The sequence below is a fragment of the Diospyros lotus genome, chromosome 1, assembly GCF_014633365.1.
Source record: "Diospyros lotus cultivar Yz01 chromosome 1, ASM1463336v1, whole genome shotgun sequence".
Taxonomy (NCBI): Eukaryota; Viridiplantae; Streptophyta; class Magnoliopsida; order Ericales; family Ebenaceae; genus Diospyros; species Diospyros lotus.
The window spans coordinates 19,573,968-19,588,281 of NC_068338.1; the positions used below are offsets into that span (position 1 = coordinate 19,573,968).

Sequence of the window (14,314 nt, forward strand, 5' to 3'; positions counted from 1 at the left end):
TAATTTTGAAATACCAAACCTTTATGTTTTGAAACTTTAGGTTGAAAATGAATTTATTTGGCTCATTGGAAGACCTTGTTTTGAAACAACATGCGCTTTGTTTTGAAACTAGGTCCCCAAAAGCTAAAAATAGAGACCTTTTCCTTTAAAAGCCTGGATTATTTCCATTTCAAATCTTGTTTTATGGTTTTACCTAGCGTCTAAAATCATCTCACAATTTTCTAAACCATAAGTTTGTATTATTCAACAATATACAATGGATTAAATCCAATAATAATCCACACTTTGTCACTATCACTTAAGAAGAAATTCACTACAAAAAAAAAAAAAAAAAAAAAAAACGGGTTTAGAGACGAATAAATATTTTTAGAGGCAAATTTTATTTATCTTGTTATTGGTTATAAGGTTTGACTTTAGTCTTAAAACTCATTGTGGTATAAGGTTCGAGTTGAGCCATAAAACTCATCATGTACAAGGTTTTAGGGTGAATCATGGTAAAACCCTTGTTGTGGTTGATCATAGTGAAGGTGGTTGTGTTTGAAAATCCTTCAAGTGGGTAAGTTTGAAGGTAGTGGAGTAGACGGGGTGCCGAACTACTATAAATTTCGTGTGTACTTACTTTACTATTTTACTTGCCTATTCTCATTGTTCAAACTTTCAAAAGAATCGTTTTCAAAAGCTAAAAGTTTCGAAATAAGCAAAACAAAGAGGAATGTTTCGAAACATATATAGTAGGTTTCGAAACATACTTAACAGAAATGTTGATTTCAAAACACATTTCTTCATATTTCGAAACATAGTGTTCTGCAAGCAATAAGTCTTTAAACTATCAAAGAATTTACCCTAATCCCAATTCACCCATCTTTTAGGATATATTTGCCATCATTTGGAACTAACACTTTAGAGACGAACTTAAAAAAAAAATACTGGTCGCTGGCCACTGTCTATGGTAGATTTCAACGATCGGAATCGATCTTTGAAATTTCCTTGGTGTGGTGACCAATATACCCAAAAATTGAAATGATTCAACGATCAGATCACAATAGATCTAAAAATTAATTTTTTGCAAATAGGATGTCCGCTTTAGGAAGGGCTTTGCTGACCACCTTCCATGGCAAGTTATGATGATCCAAATCGATCATTAGAATTGACTTGGTTTGGTAACCAACATACCAAAAAATCAAAACAATCCAACAGTCGGATCTTAATAAATCTAAAAATTAATTTTTTTTTGAAAAAAGCTAACCATTTTTGAAGGGGCATCACCATCCACTGTCCATGGTAGATACAAACAATCGAAACTAATCATTGGAATCATCTTGGTTTAGTGATAAACATACCCAAAAATTAAAACGATCAAATGGTCGGATCTCAGCAGATCTGAAAATTAAATTTTTACAAAAAGGTTGCTCATTTTTGGAAGGGCGTCGTCGACCACAGTCCATTGTAGATTTTGACGATCAGAATTGATAATTAGAATCGCCTTGGTTTAGTGACCAACATACCTGAAAACCAAAATGATCCAACAGTTGGATCTCACTAGATTTGAAAATTAAAATGAGAAGATGATGAGGAGAAACATTCATTGAGAGGAATCAACAAAGAAAAGATGAAGGCACTTACCTAGAAAAAGGCTTCTTATCCTTCATTTCTTAGCTAGCCTACTTGAGTCTTTCAATCGACTTCTTGAGATGACCTTGACGCTTTAGGAATGAGAGATTCTCATTCTCAAAAATCTTTTTTTTTTTTTCATTCCATGCAAACGGATGGGCGGATGGATCAACAAAAAGATCAAGGCACTTAGTCTTAGAAAGGATTCTTTTTTTAAATCAAAAGTTAAATGTATCAATCTATTTAGAGACAAAAATTTTCGTCTCTAAGAGTAGGCAAAATTCAAGACAAAAAAATTCTGTCTTTGATTCTGGAATAACCTTCAAAGACATAAATTTTTTTGCCTTTGATTCTGTCTCTGATTCAAAGACACTATTTTTTTCTATTTCTGAGAGCATACAAGATTCAAAGAGGGAAAAATTTCGTCTCTAATTCCCAAAAGCTTTCAAAGAAGGAACTTTTCCCTTCTATGATTTTGTAAAACTTTCAGAGACGGATGATTCCATCTCTAATTCAAAAAACATTAAACCCATTAAAAAATAAATTTCGATTATTTTAGTCATTCGTCTCAAAATCCGTATCTGTTAGAGATAGAAATAAATTTTGTCTCCAAAATGTTTTTTTAGTAGTGATTAAACTCAAAGCAACTTCAATCCATTAACCAAAATAATGTATATAAGGGTGTTTAAATCTTCATTTGGTACAAAATGATTGGACAACTAAAAACCTTTCCATTACAACCATGAGTTCAAATCAAACAACTAGTACATCAAAGTACAATGCTTTCTTCATAAACTCCAAAATGGACAAAGGCTTTAAAACCAAGACCTAGCATTTATCCATTTTCTCTTTACCCTTGGACCTACTTGCATCACATAACAAATTTTGAATATGCCAATAAAAGTGATGAAGCGCTTAGTGAAGATTCTAAAATATTTTTATACAAATAATGGCTTTCATAGGTAACTTAGTGAGCAAACACCACTTTTGGCCACAACAAGGACCAAAACCCTGAGATGTTACTGACCTAAAATCCATGGCAAAAGATATATCAATCCAATCACAAGCCAAAAAGAAAAAGAGTATGGCCACATTTTTCATGATGCTGAACAAGATAAGTTTCAATGTAAGTTTTCAAACAAAACTTTATGTCATTGATGCCTATAGCTCATTTCTCATGGAACAAACAAACTAAACAAAGTTTTAGTGGTAGAACTTGTTTGTCCCTTGACGCAATACAATGGCCACTCAAGAGGGGGGTGAATTGAGTGTTAAAAACTTAATATATCGATTTTTTCCTTTTAAAACTCTTGAGCTTTTCTTATATGGAAAATACACTTGTTATATATATATATGTTGTTTGAGAGTGATAACAATATAAATACACAAACAACCACAATAATCAACATGAAAATATATAGTGGTTCGATGTCTCCAACACCTACTCCACTCTCTCAAGGTCAACCCGACACTTGAGGTTCCATTAAAACCACTACACTAGGTTTCCACATAAGATCACCTAGCAAACTTATACACCTCGAGGTTTTCCCTTTAGCTCACCCCGAAAACTAATACAACACAATAATACACCTAGATTACTTAGGCTCTAGGATGCCACTCACAATCCACAAATTAATACAAATAAATCCTATGTCCAAACAATCTTAGACTAATATGGAATTAAACACAATGATGTACAAGACAAAATAGAAATAATACAAGTTACCACAAATGGAGAGAATATCTTATCCTTTTCCTTGGGCTCCAAATGGATTAAACTTTAAGCTTGAGGCTTGGATTGCTTTACTCAAGTTGCTTGAGAGCTTGGGTGTGCTTTAGGAAGATAGGAAATGATAGAGCATTAGCCTTCTCCAAAAATCCCTTCTTGATATTTATAATAAAGCTTCCAACAAATCTTCAAACGGTTGGAAAATCTGACCGTTGGAGTCTGGCAGTCGACTATTCTAACCGACAGTCGACTTCGCGACACCCATAGTCGACTCTTGCTGTCGACAGTCGACTCTCGATTAACCCATAGTCGATTATCCCTCACCGGGAGTCGACTCTCGGTCCAGATTTTCAGAAAAATAAAGATTTGCTTGATGATAGAATACATAGCATGAATTCATTTCAAGATATTTACATTTCTTTAGTGTAAGTAAATGAATGTGGACATTTACTTTAATACATAAATGTAAATAAGAAAGTACCCCCATTTGGATTCAATAAAAATATCTAAAAAATCAAAATCAAAATCAATAAGAAAATAGATTTTTAGTTTTAGAACAAATTCGGGATTTGACAATTTTACCACCTCCAAAATACATACTTTCTATTTCTTGAAAAATTCATCAAAAATCATTTTAACAATAATGAATATTATCTATCAAAATACAGAGTGATAGTTTTCTAAAAAGAAAATATTTTCTTATATGTTATCTTATAATGCGCAGATATTTCACTTAGAACAAATAGAATTTCGTGGTTCATTTTGATACGCAAAATACTATAGTACTTAAAATATGTTTTTCACCATAAGACATATCTAAAAACCATTAGGGGATTTAAATATACCAAAAATAGTTTTACTAAAATTATGTTTTGCTAAACATCAAAATACACAATAGGTTGATTGGAGCAATTTGGCTCAACAAAACTCTTACTTGAGGACCAAAATTAGTTGGTTAAAATCCCTTTCTTTTCCCTTGCTCTCTTTTCCTTTTTCTTTCCTAGCTCTCAGGTGCTCTCAAAAGTTTTTCAAATGAGCTTAATTAATAGTTGAGCTCAAGCTCATTTTTATAGACTATTTGAGTAAAGGGAAATTCTATCCTTTGATAAATCCAAGTCTTCACTCAAATTTAATTCCAAAATTCTTAAAGTTTCTAATGCCATGTCAAATCCCAATTTTCCCACTTATTTTTGTTGATTGACCATTGAAAATGGTTTTCATCACTTATGGGGCAAGTAAAAACCATAATTGAGTTGACTTGAGAGGCGTGGGGGTTGATCTAAGGGAGTATGAGTATGATAGCGACAATTCACCTGCTCCTGCATCTATTTGTGCTATAAGTTTTTTTTTTCCAAATTCTAAGTACAATGTTTCAAAACATAGTCCCCTTGTTTTGAAACTTATTGTTGCCACGTTTTGTTTTGAAACTTTCCTCTCCTTGTTTTGAAACTTATGGTTAGCCCTATCTTAAATTCTTCCACTCATTTAGTTTTGAGACATCTTGCCCTATGAAGCTTTCCAAGAAATCTTTTAGGATTGCTTCATTAGCCTTAAGTTCTTAATAGTGACAAGTGAAATAGAGGTTAGTATAACCCTACAAAGCTATTGAACAAACTTATTTGCAAAGAAAGATGAGAATATTAATTTGGTAGGTATTGATTCTTACCCAAGGCTTGAAGTAGAAATCAAAATCTTTTTCTCCAACTTCCCTAAACTGTAGCTTCTGATCTTTTATCCTTTGTGGTTTCGATCACATAATCCGTAGGTTTAAATAAAGCAAAGCTTTATGGTAAGCAAGCTATTGAAACTTGAGCAATGGTGAATAGGCGTGATCAAATAGATTAAGGTACACCCAAGAAGATGAATTTTTCATCAATTAATCTCATATATGTAGATATATTCATGTAGACTGATATGTTATGGTCTTATTCTTGTTCTTACATGTTGAACAAAAAAGTGTGAAACATTACAACTTTTCTAATCAAAATCACTTGTACCTTGGACAACATATATGTTTCCTAAGAAGAAAAGGTTTGATAATAGCCACGATTATGTTAGTACTTTATCATCATATAAGGACAAGGAGAAGACTCAAAACCACTTCTAGCTTTAGGAATTGGGATGTTGATGTTTCTTGAAAGGAACAAGGATATATCTTATTAGTTTACCAAGAGGAGGTAAGAGATTTCACTTAACTTGATGATGGGAAAATACCGAAAAAAGGAAAATTACTAAGGTGGTGTTCTCTTCGTATTTCAATTTTTAGTTTTGAGTTTTAAATTCATTTTCACTTTTGTGTTTTAAGTATCTATTTTGAGATTTTTGAAAATGCATTCTTTTTGTCATTCTAAAAAACTATTTTTTAAAACAGAAAACTAGAAAACGTGTTTACTTCAGAATTTTGAGGAAAAATATTTTATGATATTTTATTCAATGACCAACCTAAACCAGCCACAATCGCTGCTACTAGAGGTTGTCGGCGACCACCAGTGGTCGGAGATTCCCACGACCAGAGCCTACCATTAGAAATGCTAAGCCAAGGGGGTTAACATACACAAAAATGAGCTAGATTTAATGGCTGAATTTTCATAGTTCTAATTTTTAATTTTTAGCTAAACCTAAAAAATGCATTGTCAGTCGCTACTGGCCACCGTGGTCGGAGGTTTCCAGTGATTAGAGGAAACCACCCGACACCCTCATCCCTACAACCAACATACCAAAAACCCAACAACAACCAAAGGCTGAATCTTCATATCTCTAACCTTAAACTTTTGGCCAAACCCTATACCTGTGTAAACGCACTGGCAGTCGCCACCAGTTAGCGTGGGTGGTGGTTTCTAGAAATTAGATGCAACCACCTGACACCCTTATCCCCATCGACCAACATACCCAAAAACCAGCAAGATCTAACGGCCGAATCTCCATAGATTTAAGCTTAAACGTCTATCTAGACACAAAATTAGTGATTTACAAAGGTGATGACAGTCAACGACGGTTCACGACAGTGATGGTGGTGGATGGCGCAGTCGACGGCCAAGCCTTGAGAAGGAAGAGAAGAGAAGAGAGAAGAAAGAAGGCCGAGCCTCAAAATAGCCATTTTTTGTGTTTTCAAATTTTGCATTTGTTTTGTCTCAAAACAACCAAAACAACTTTTTGGCATTTTTGGTTTCCTTTACAAAATTTTTCTTGTTTTTTAAAATGCATTTTTTGAAAACAACAAAGTAAACATGTTTTGACCATTTTGGAAAACTTTATGATTTGATACACAATAACTGATTGATTGTTTTGACTTTGGATATGAATGTCTCGAATTAACTACTTGATTGTGCATGATATGTGTACATTTTTAGTGTTTTAAAGTTTATATTCTTTTTCTTTATAGTTTCTGGTTCTATTTTCTGCTCAAGTTTAGTGTGACTTTTGGGCTTGGGTAGAGGGATGATTTTGAAGTATTATGTAATAGATCTACCCAAGAAAGTAGGATGTGATTGCATGTATCATATTTTACATCTGATCAAACCAGTGTCATTAAAAGCCTAAGATGCACTAAGGCGCAAAAGGGTGTTGGAGCCTAAGTTGCAAGGTGTAAGGCGAGGCATGGGCCTAATAGAACTAGGCGCATGCTAACTAAAAAAAATAAAAAAAAATATATTCTAGTTGAAAAATAAGGTATAAAATAGGTCAAAACTCCTAATTGTAGAAATTACTGAAACTTAAAAGAATGACCACAATTGTATCCAAATATAATGACTCAAATATAGTTTGGGATTCCCATCTTGGTTTAAAGAGAAGAAGAATGAGGATAGCAGAAGCATACCTGTATCCATTGTTGTAATCGATCAAAACGGGTTATGATCTTCCAATTGATACGTAGTTTTTGGAAGTTTTTCTCTGTTAATGGGGATGTAGAGAGCAAGGAAAACTGGCTTTCAGTTAGGGACCATGACTCATTATTTGTAACTGAATTAGGTAGTTAACAACTTTCAATATTTTTAAATTGGCCCCTCATCAATTTAGAAATAGAAATCCTGTCTGTACACATTAATTCCATGACAGCTTAATACCCAATAGCCCAAAAATTAAACTTTATAGATCACTTTTAATTGGCTAAACTTTAAGATAGTATTGTACATTTAAAAATACATTTGTGGCCCCACATGTCGAATCCTCTATTTTGAAAATCTCCCACTAGGCCACATATGTAACCTTACAAATATGCACAACCTTATGAACTCCAAAATTTTGTTATTACCATTAAGAGTATTTCCGAACAATCTCGTCTATTGATCATACTGATATAGGATCAAAACAATCTTCGTCACATTTAGCGTGACTAAATTCATCAATAGTCACATATATCAATACAACCAATGACATAGATTAATCATGGATGCATAGCATGGAAATTACATGTGATGTGATCCAAACATGCCTATTTCCAACTGGTCATACCTATTCTTTAGTAAGATCAATACTAAATGTAATATAATAGAGTGAAATAAATTGAATACTAAATTTCTATACAGAAAATATCCAAATACATGAATGTTTCCAAAAAAAAAAAACATAAACCAATGAGAATACAAACTCCCACTAAAATATGACATCCTCACACAATAGAACACCCATACGAACAATGTGCTCACGAAAGACCTTTTGTGGTAATCCCTTAGTAAGAGGATCCGCAATCATGGAGTTTGTTCCAATATGCTCTATGGAAATCTGTCAACTTTGCACTTTTTCCTTCACATAGAGGAACTTTATGTCAATATTCTTAGACTTAGATGAGCTCCTATTGTTATTGGAATGCAAAATTGCTAACTTATTGTCACAATATAACTTAAGCAATCTTTCTATACCATCTAAAATGCGCAACCTAGTGACAAAATTCTACAGTCATATTCCATGGTTGGATGCCTCATAATATGCCACAAATTCTACTGCCATGGTGGAAAATGCTATGAGCGTTTTCTTGGCACTCCTCTAAGAAATAGCTAATCCAGCTAGCAGATAAATGTAGCATGAAGTAGATCTCCCACTGTCTTGGCATCCTGCATAATCGGAGTCGGAATACCCTATGATCTCCAACTGATTTGATCTCCTATATGTGAGCATGTAATCTTTTGTTCTCTATAAGTACCTCATAACCTGTTTAGTTGCTCTTCAATGATCCATCCCAGGGTTGTTTAAATATCTACCTAGCATTCCAACAATGAATGCTATGTTCGGACGTGTACAAACTTGATCATACATTAGACAACCAACAGTTGACGCATAGGGAATCTTTTGCATCTCCTTAACTTTAAAGTCATTCCTAGGGCACTGATCGAGACTAAATTTGTCTCCCTTAGTGACAAGGGTGTCCTCTAGTTTACAATCTTGCATGCCAAATCTTTTAAGCATCTTATTGATATAGCTTTTCTGTGATAATCCAAGAGTATACCAAGAGCGATCCTGGTGTATCTGAATCCCTAATACAAAAGAGACATCACCAAGATCTTTCATCTCAAATTTTTTTGATAGATATCTCTTGGTTTCGTGCAAGATGCCTATATCATTAGTGGCAAGCAGTATGTCATCAACATACAAAACTAGTAAAATATGCTTAGTCCTACTGAACTTGTGATACACACAATCATCCATAACATTTACCAAAAAAGCAAACGAGATAATTACTTGAAGAAATTTGTGGTACCAGTGACGAGAAGCTTGTTTGAGCCCGTAGATGGATTTCCTTAATTTGCAAACCATATTCTTTGGGTCTCTCAACACAAAGTTTTCTGGTTACACCATATAGATTGTTTCATCAATGTCACCATTGAGAAATTCCATCTTAACATCCATTTGATGTAACTCAAGATCAAAATGTGTAACAAGGGCCATAATAGTTCTAAAAGAGTCTTTTGTAGAAACTGGAGAGAAAGTCTCTTTGAAGTCGATGCCGTCATTTTGGGTAAAGCCTTTACCTACAAGACGAGCCTTATATCTTTCTACATTACCTTTCGAATCCCTCTTGGTTTTAAATATCCATTTATAAGCAATGCACTTCACACTTTCTGGTAATGGGACAAGATCCCAAACTTTATTGTCTTGCATAGACTTGTACTCCTTATTCATGGCATCGATCCACTTTTGAGAGTTAGAACCTTGCATAGCCTGATGGAAGTTGATTGGATCATCATCCACCATTCTAATATCTTCCTCACATTCTTAGAGAAATACTATGTAATCATCTAGGATAGCACTTATCATTTCACTTGTAGATCTCCTTAGTTATTGAAGTTGTTAAGTTTGTTCTTCTAGAATAATTACTTCATTCTGAATGGGAGGTTGTTCAACATTGTCTTGTTGAGGTTCTTGATTTCCTTCTTGATCAATGACAGGTATAGAAGCTTGCACATTATCAAAAATAATAGTAGGAATCAAAATCGATTCCTCTTCAAAGACAATGTCTCTAAACTTGTTTATTCCCCCAAACTCAACATCCTCAAAAAATGTTGCAATTTTCATTTAAAAAATTGACCTAAGTATGGGATCATAAAATTTGTAGCCTTTAGATCGCTCAGAATAACCAATAAAGTAGCTGTTCACTATTTTGGAGTCTAATTTCTTTTCATGTGGCCTAGCTAGCCTTGCCTCGGTTGGACATCCCCAAATGTGAAAATGCTTTAAACTAGGCCTTTTGCTTGTCCAAAGCTCATAAGGTGTTTTGCCATCTGTTTTAGTTGGTACTCTATTAAGAATAGAAGCTGCAGTGTTTTATGCTTCTCCCTAAAGTGATTATGGTAAGGTAGAATGACTAATCATACTCCTTACTCTATCCTTAAGAGTTCTGTTTCATCTTTCAACTCACCATTCATGCTAAGAGATCCTGACATGGTGTATTGTGGGACAATTCCATATTCATCTAGGAATTTAGCAAATGGTCTTAGATGTTGTTCTCTTGAACCGTCATATCTATCATAGTACTCACTACCATGGTCAGACCTGATGCTCTTAATCCTTTTGTTAAATTGATTCTGAACCTCAGCCTTAAAAGTTTTGAACACATCCAATGATTGAGATTTCTCATGAATGAGATATAGGTACCCATAACGTGAGTAATCGTTTATGAATGATATAAAATATTGTTGACCATTCCAAGAAGCGGTAGGGAATGGTCCACAAATATCCATATGAATCAATTCCAAGATGTCTGAAGTTCTGTTGGCACCTAATCTCTTAGTTTTGGTCTATTTTCTCGTGATGCAATTAATGCCAACATCAAAATCTGTAAAGTCAAGGGAATCCAAAATACCATCAGACACAAGTCTCCCAATTCTAGCTTTTGAGATATGACCTAATCACTTGTGCCTTAATGACGCTGAATTTTATTTGTTTAATTTGCATTTAGTACCACATGATTCCACATGCAAGGTTTCATTATATGAGGCAACGGTATCAAACAAATATAGGTTATCATATGCACATAATAAACTAGTACCAATAACATTTGAATTTAATGAAAGACTAAACTTGTAACACCTGGGATTTTTTTTATAGGAGTAATCTCTTTTTTAAAGAAGATAAAACTGATTCAGGATTCAAGAAGGAACGAATGAATTTCAGGCAAAATGTAGTGCGTTTTAGGAAATTTTGGGCAAAAGTGTAATTTCTCAAAAATAATTGGGGATCATTTCGAAGCCAAGAATGGTACCCAAAAGTGAAGGAGCATTGTAAAAATTATTGGAAATGAAGGAATAGCATTTTGAAGGCCAAAAGTGGGCTTTTCAAAGTTACGAGGGGTAAAAGTGTAATTTATGGAAACTTTGAGAGACCAAATTGTAATAACCACAAAAGTAACAAAATATTAACCCAAAATATCAGCCATGGGCTAATCATGAATGGCCAAGTGTCCCCCCCTAGGTGTCACAATTGGATTGGTTGAAATCTTCTAATGATTATGGGTGTAATGATTATGGGTATAATGATTATGGGTGTAATGATTAGCACAAATCTCATGTGAACGCTCAAATCTTTATGGATACGTGGCTTAATCTTAAGAGTGTAATGATGAGGGCTGTAACGATGGAGCACAAATCTCCATGTGAATGCACAAATCTCTATGAATATGTGGCTTAATATGGAAAATGTCATGATAAATTCTTATCCAATGTGACACGTGGCGCGATTGGATTTGTCAAAATTACCTATTAATATAAGGCTTTGGGGGAATGATTTTGGGTAACAGAATCAGAAAGAAAGGAGCATATTTTGAAAAAGGTAACTTTTCCAAAGAAGGAGGAAAACTTTGCCCAAAGATAAAGGAGATACGAGTTTTGTTGGGAAAACTACGCGTCGCCAGAGTTTGAGCCCAAATTGCTGAAAATAGGGATCGAACTAGCAAGGTAAGTTTCGTTTAATTTGATATTCCTATAGAGGGACGGAATAGGAATTTGTAGGGAAAAACGGAGGTCAAATCGAAGTTAAAATGAGGGAGATATGGCCGAAAAACTAAAAGGGTGCAAAGCTATCATGAAAATTAAGGGCGGCACCTTTCGTCAGCGCGTGAGGGCGCGTGACATGCCCTTTTCCCATGAAATTTCATGTATCAACCCCTTATTAAATTATCTACAATATTATGTAAAACTATTTGGGGTTTAGTTCATGAAAATAAATATTTTCTATAGAAAAGTAAACCTAGTAAGGTGTGAAGCCTTAAACATTCAGATCTCATCCATCCAAGTTGAGGTAAGTACACTATAAACTATTTACGATGTTTAAGCACATTCATGAATCATGTTTATGTGGTCCCTCATGTTATGTTTCAAGCAAGTTTCATGTTCTCAAGCAAGTTACGGGACCAGGGTGTTAGTGTAGGTGCTCTAGAACCAATCAGATTGGGCATGTTCTACACTGACAATTGTAATCATGTTTATTATTTGAATAAGGAGTTATTCAAATTCACAAGAAGTCATTCTATTAGTTTCTTTTTATTATTGTAATAACCAAATGAAACTAGATAGAAGTCCATATGATGTAAACTATGATTAATCTATAAAGATGTGAGATGATGCATCACAGTTTCTAAACATCATTAAACGTCCCAAGTCGTAGTAATGTCAAGAATGGACATTGACAATTGCAGTAAGACTTGTATGTGCTATGTTTTTGCTATGTGATAGTAATGGGGGTCTCACACCCATAGGCATGGGGATGTCTAGACAAGTACATAGGTGACTAATGTTGGAGAATGTGTTACTGGACATGACTCGCTATGAGAATCCATTTTGGTTATATGTTGATGGAATTCTCATACGAGATGGGTGTAACTAATCCTTGGACCTAAGGTTGTCACGGTCATCTCATAAGAAGACCGGTATGCTTTGACATCGTTTCGATGGGCCTAGATAAAGGCCACATATGGGCGATCGTTGGGTATATCGTGAGTCTTATGGAGATGGGTGCATAGCCAAGATGGGACTCGTCTATCCCTTGATAGAGGATGATGTATTTAAGGCGCCTTCGGTGGATATTCACTTTAAATCTATGGCCATGGTGAAAGAGATCAATAAAGAGTTATTGATTCACTTTCTATTAAGTGAAGATATCCGGAAGACCGAAGAAAACTCATGTGATCGTTATCAAATAACACATCGCCATACTTGAGATCACATAAGATACATTGACGAGAGGATTGTATTACACGGTAACCATGCTCGTGAAATGTTATTTGCGGATTATGAATCCTTTTGAATAATTGGGTAAGCATGCCTTGCTAGAGGCCAATTTTGTCTTATGTGTTTGTACCAACACATTGCCAACATATTTGAAAGCCTAATGAGTTATACGCAATAGTCACAGTCCCTGGCTTAATCCAGGAGAGTGGACGTATGGTTAAGTGAGACACTTCGGCTAGAAGTTGTGTCGTCGTAGGTTCTCACAGAAAAATAACAAATAGACGTAATGACGTCGATATGACGAGGAGTCGTCATAATGGAAAAAGTTTCCTAAAATGGCAATTGATTAAATTAGAAAAGAGTTTCTAATTTAATAATTTTCTATTTGTTGGAATGGCAAATAGGAAATAAAATATATTTGGGCTTAAGTTAATATTTGGACTAAATTTGATTTGGGTCAAATATTAAATTAAATATTATATTTGGACTAAATTGGATTTGGGCCAAATATTAAAATAAATATTATATTTGGACTAGATTAGATTTAGGCCAAATATTAAATATTATATTTGGGCTTGAATTAGATTTGGGCCAAAATATTATATTTAAACTTATAAAAGGATTGGACCATTTAATTATAATCCTAGTTAGACTAGAATAAACCCATTTAATTTAAGTTCCTAATTGGACTAAATTAAATGGGTCGGCCCAAATCCATTAGGGTTTAAGAAACCCTAGAGCTCCTTATAAATACCCATTTATGGGTTGCCCAAACTACAGGGAGTTTTTGGTGTTGTTTTTCTAGAGTTGAAAAACGTATTGTCGTTCACTCTTCCCCGTTTCTTTTGGCATCAATACGAAACGAGGGCGTTCTTTTTCCGTCTATACACAAGCCGCGCAAAGGAGAAGGAGCTAGCACTCCTGTTCCGCTCTCATTGCCAAAGGACGCGTGTCGCGTATCACGAGTTAAAGACCGGACGCTTGGACGGCTCGAATCCGCAAACGACTCGATAATCTAAAGGTTAGATATATTTATTATTTGTGAATGATTTGATTTCGACGTTGATCCAATCGCTAGGATCGGGGTAAGGTTCAAAATTTTTTAACTACGCTACTTGCCCCGTAGCGATCTTGCTTCACTTTCACGGGGTTTAGTAGCGCTACGCATGGATGTTCTTACCCCTACAAGTTGGTAGAACCTATCGTGTCCCCTCATGTTATATGTTCATGTTTCAAGTCCATGTCATGACTTGTTTAAATACGCCTGATGGTCCTTTTGTATTTATTGAGATTTGCGTAATCTCACCCCTTATGT

The 14,314-nt window shown here is 34.6% G+C and overlaps 1 protein-coding gene across 5 annotated transcripts in view; it reads left to right on the plus strand.

The window, feature by feature from the left end:
- The window catches only part of LOC127811391 (cucumisin-like), a 127,011-nt gene that overhangs the window by 76,164 nt on the left and 36,533 nt on the right, over window positions 1-14,314 (plus strand). The window lies entirely within an intron of this gene.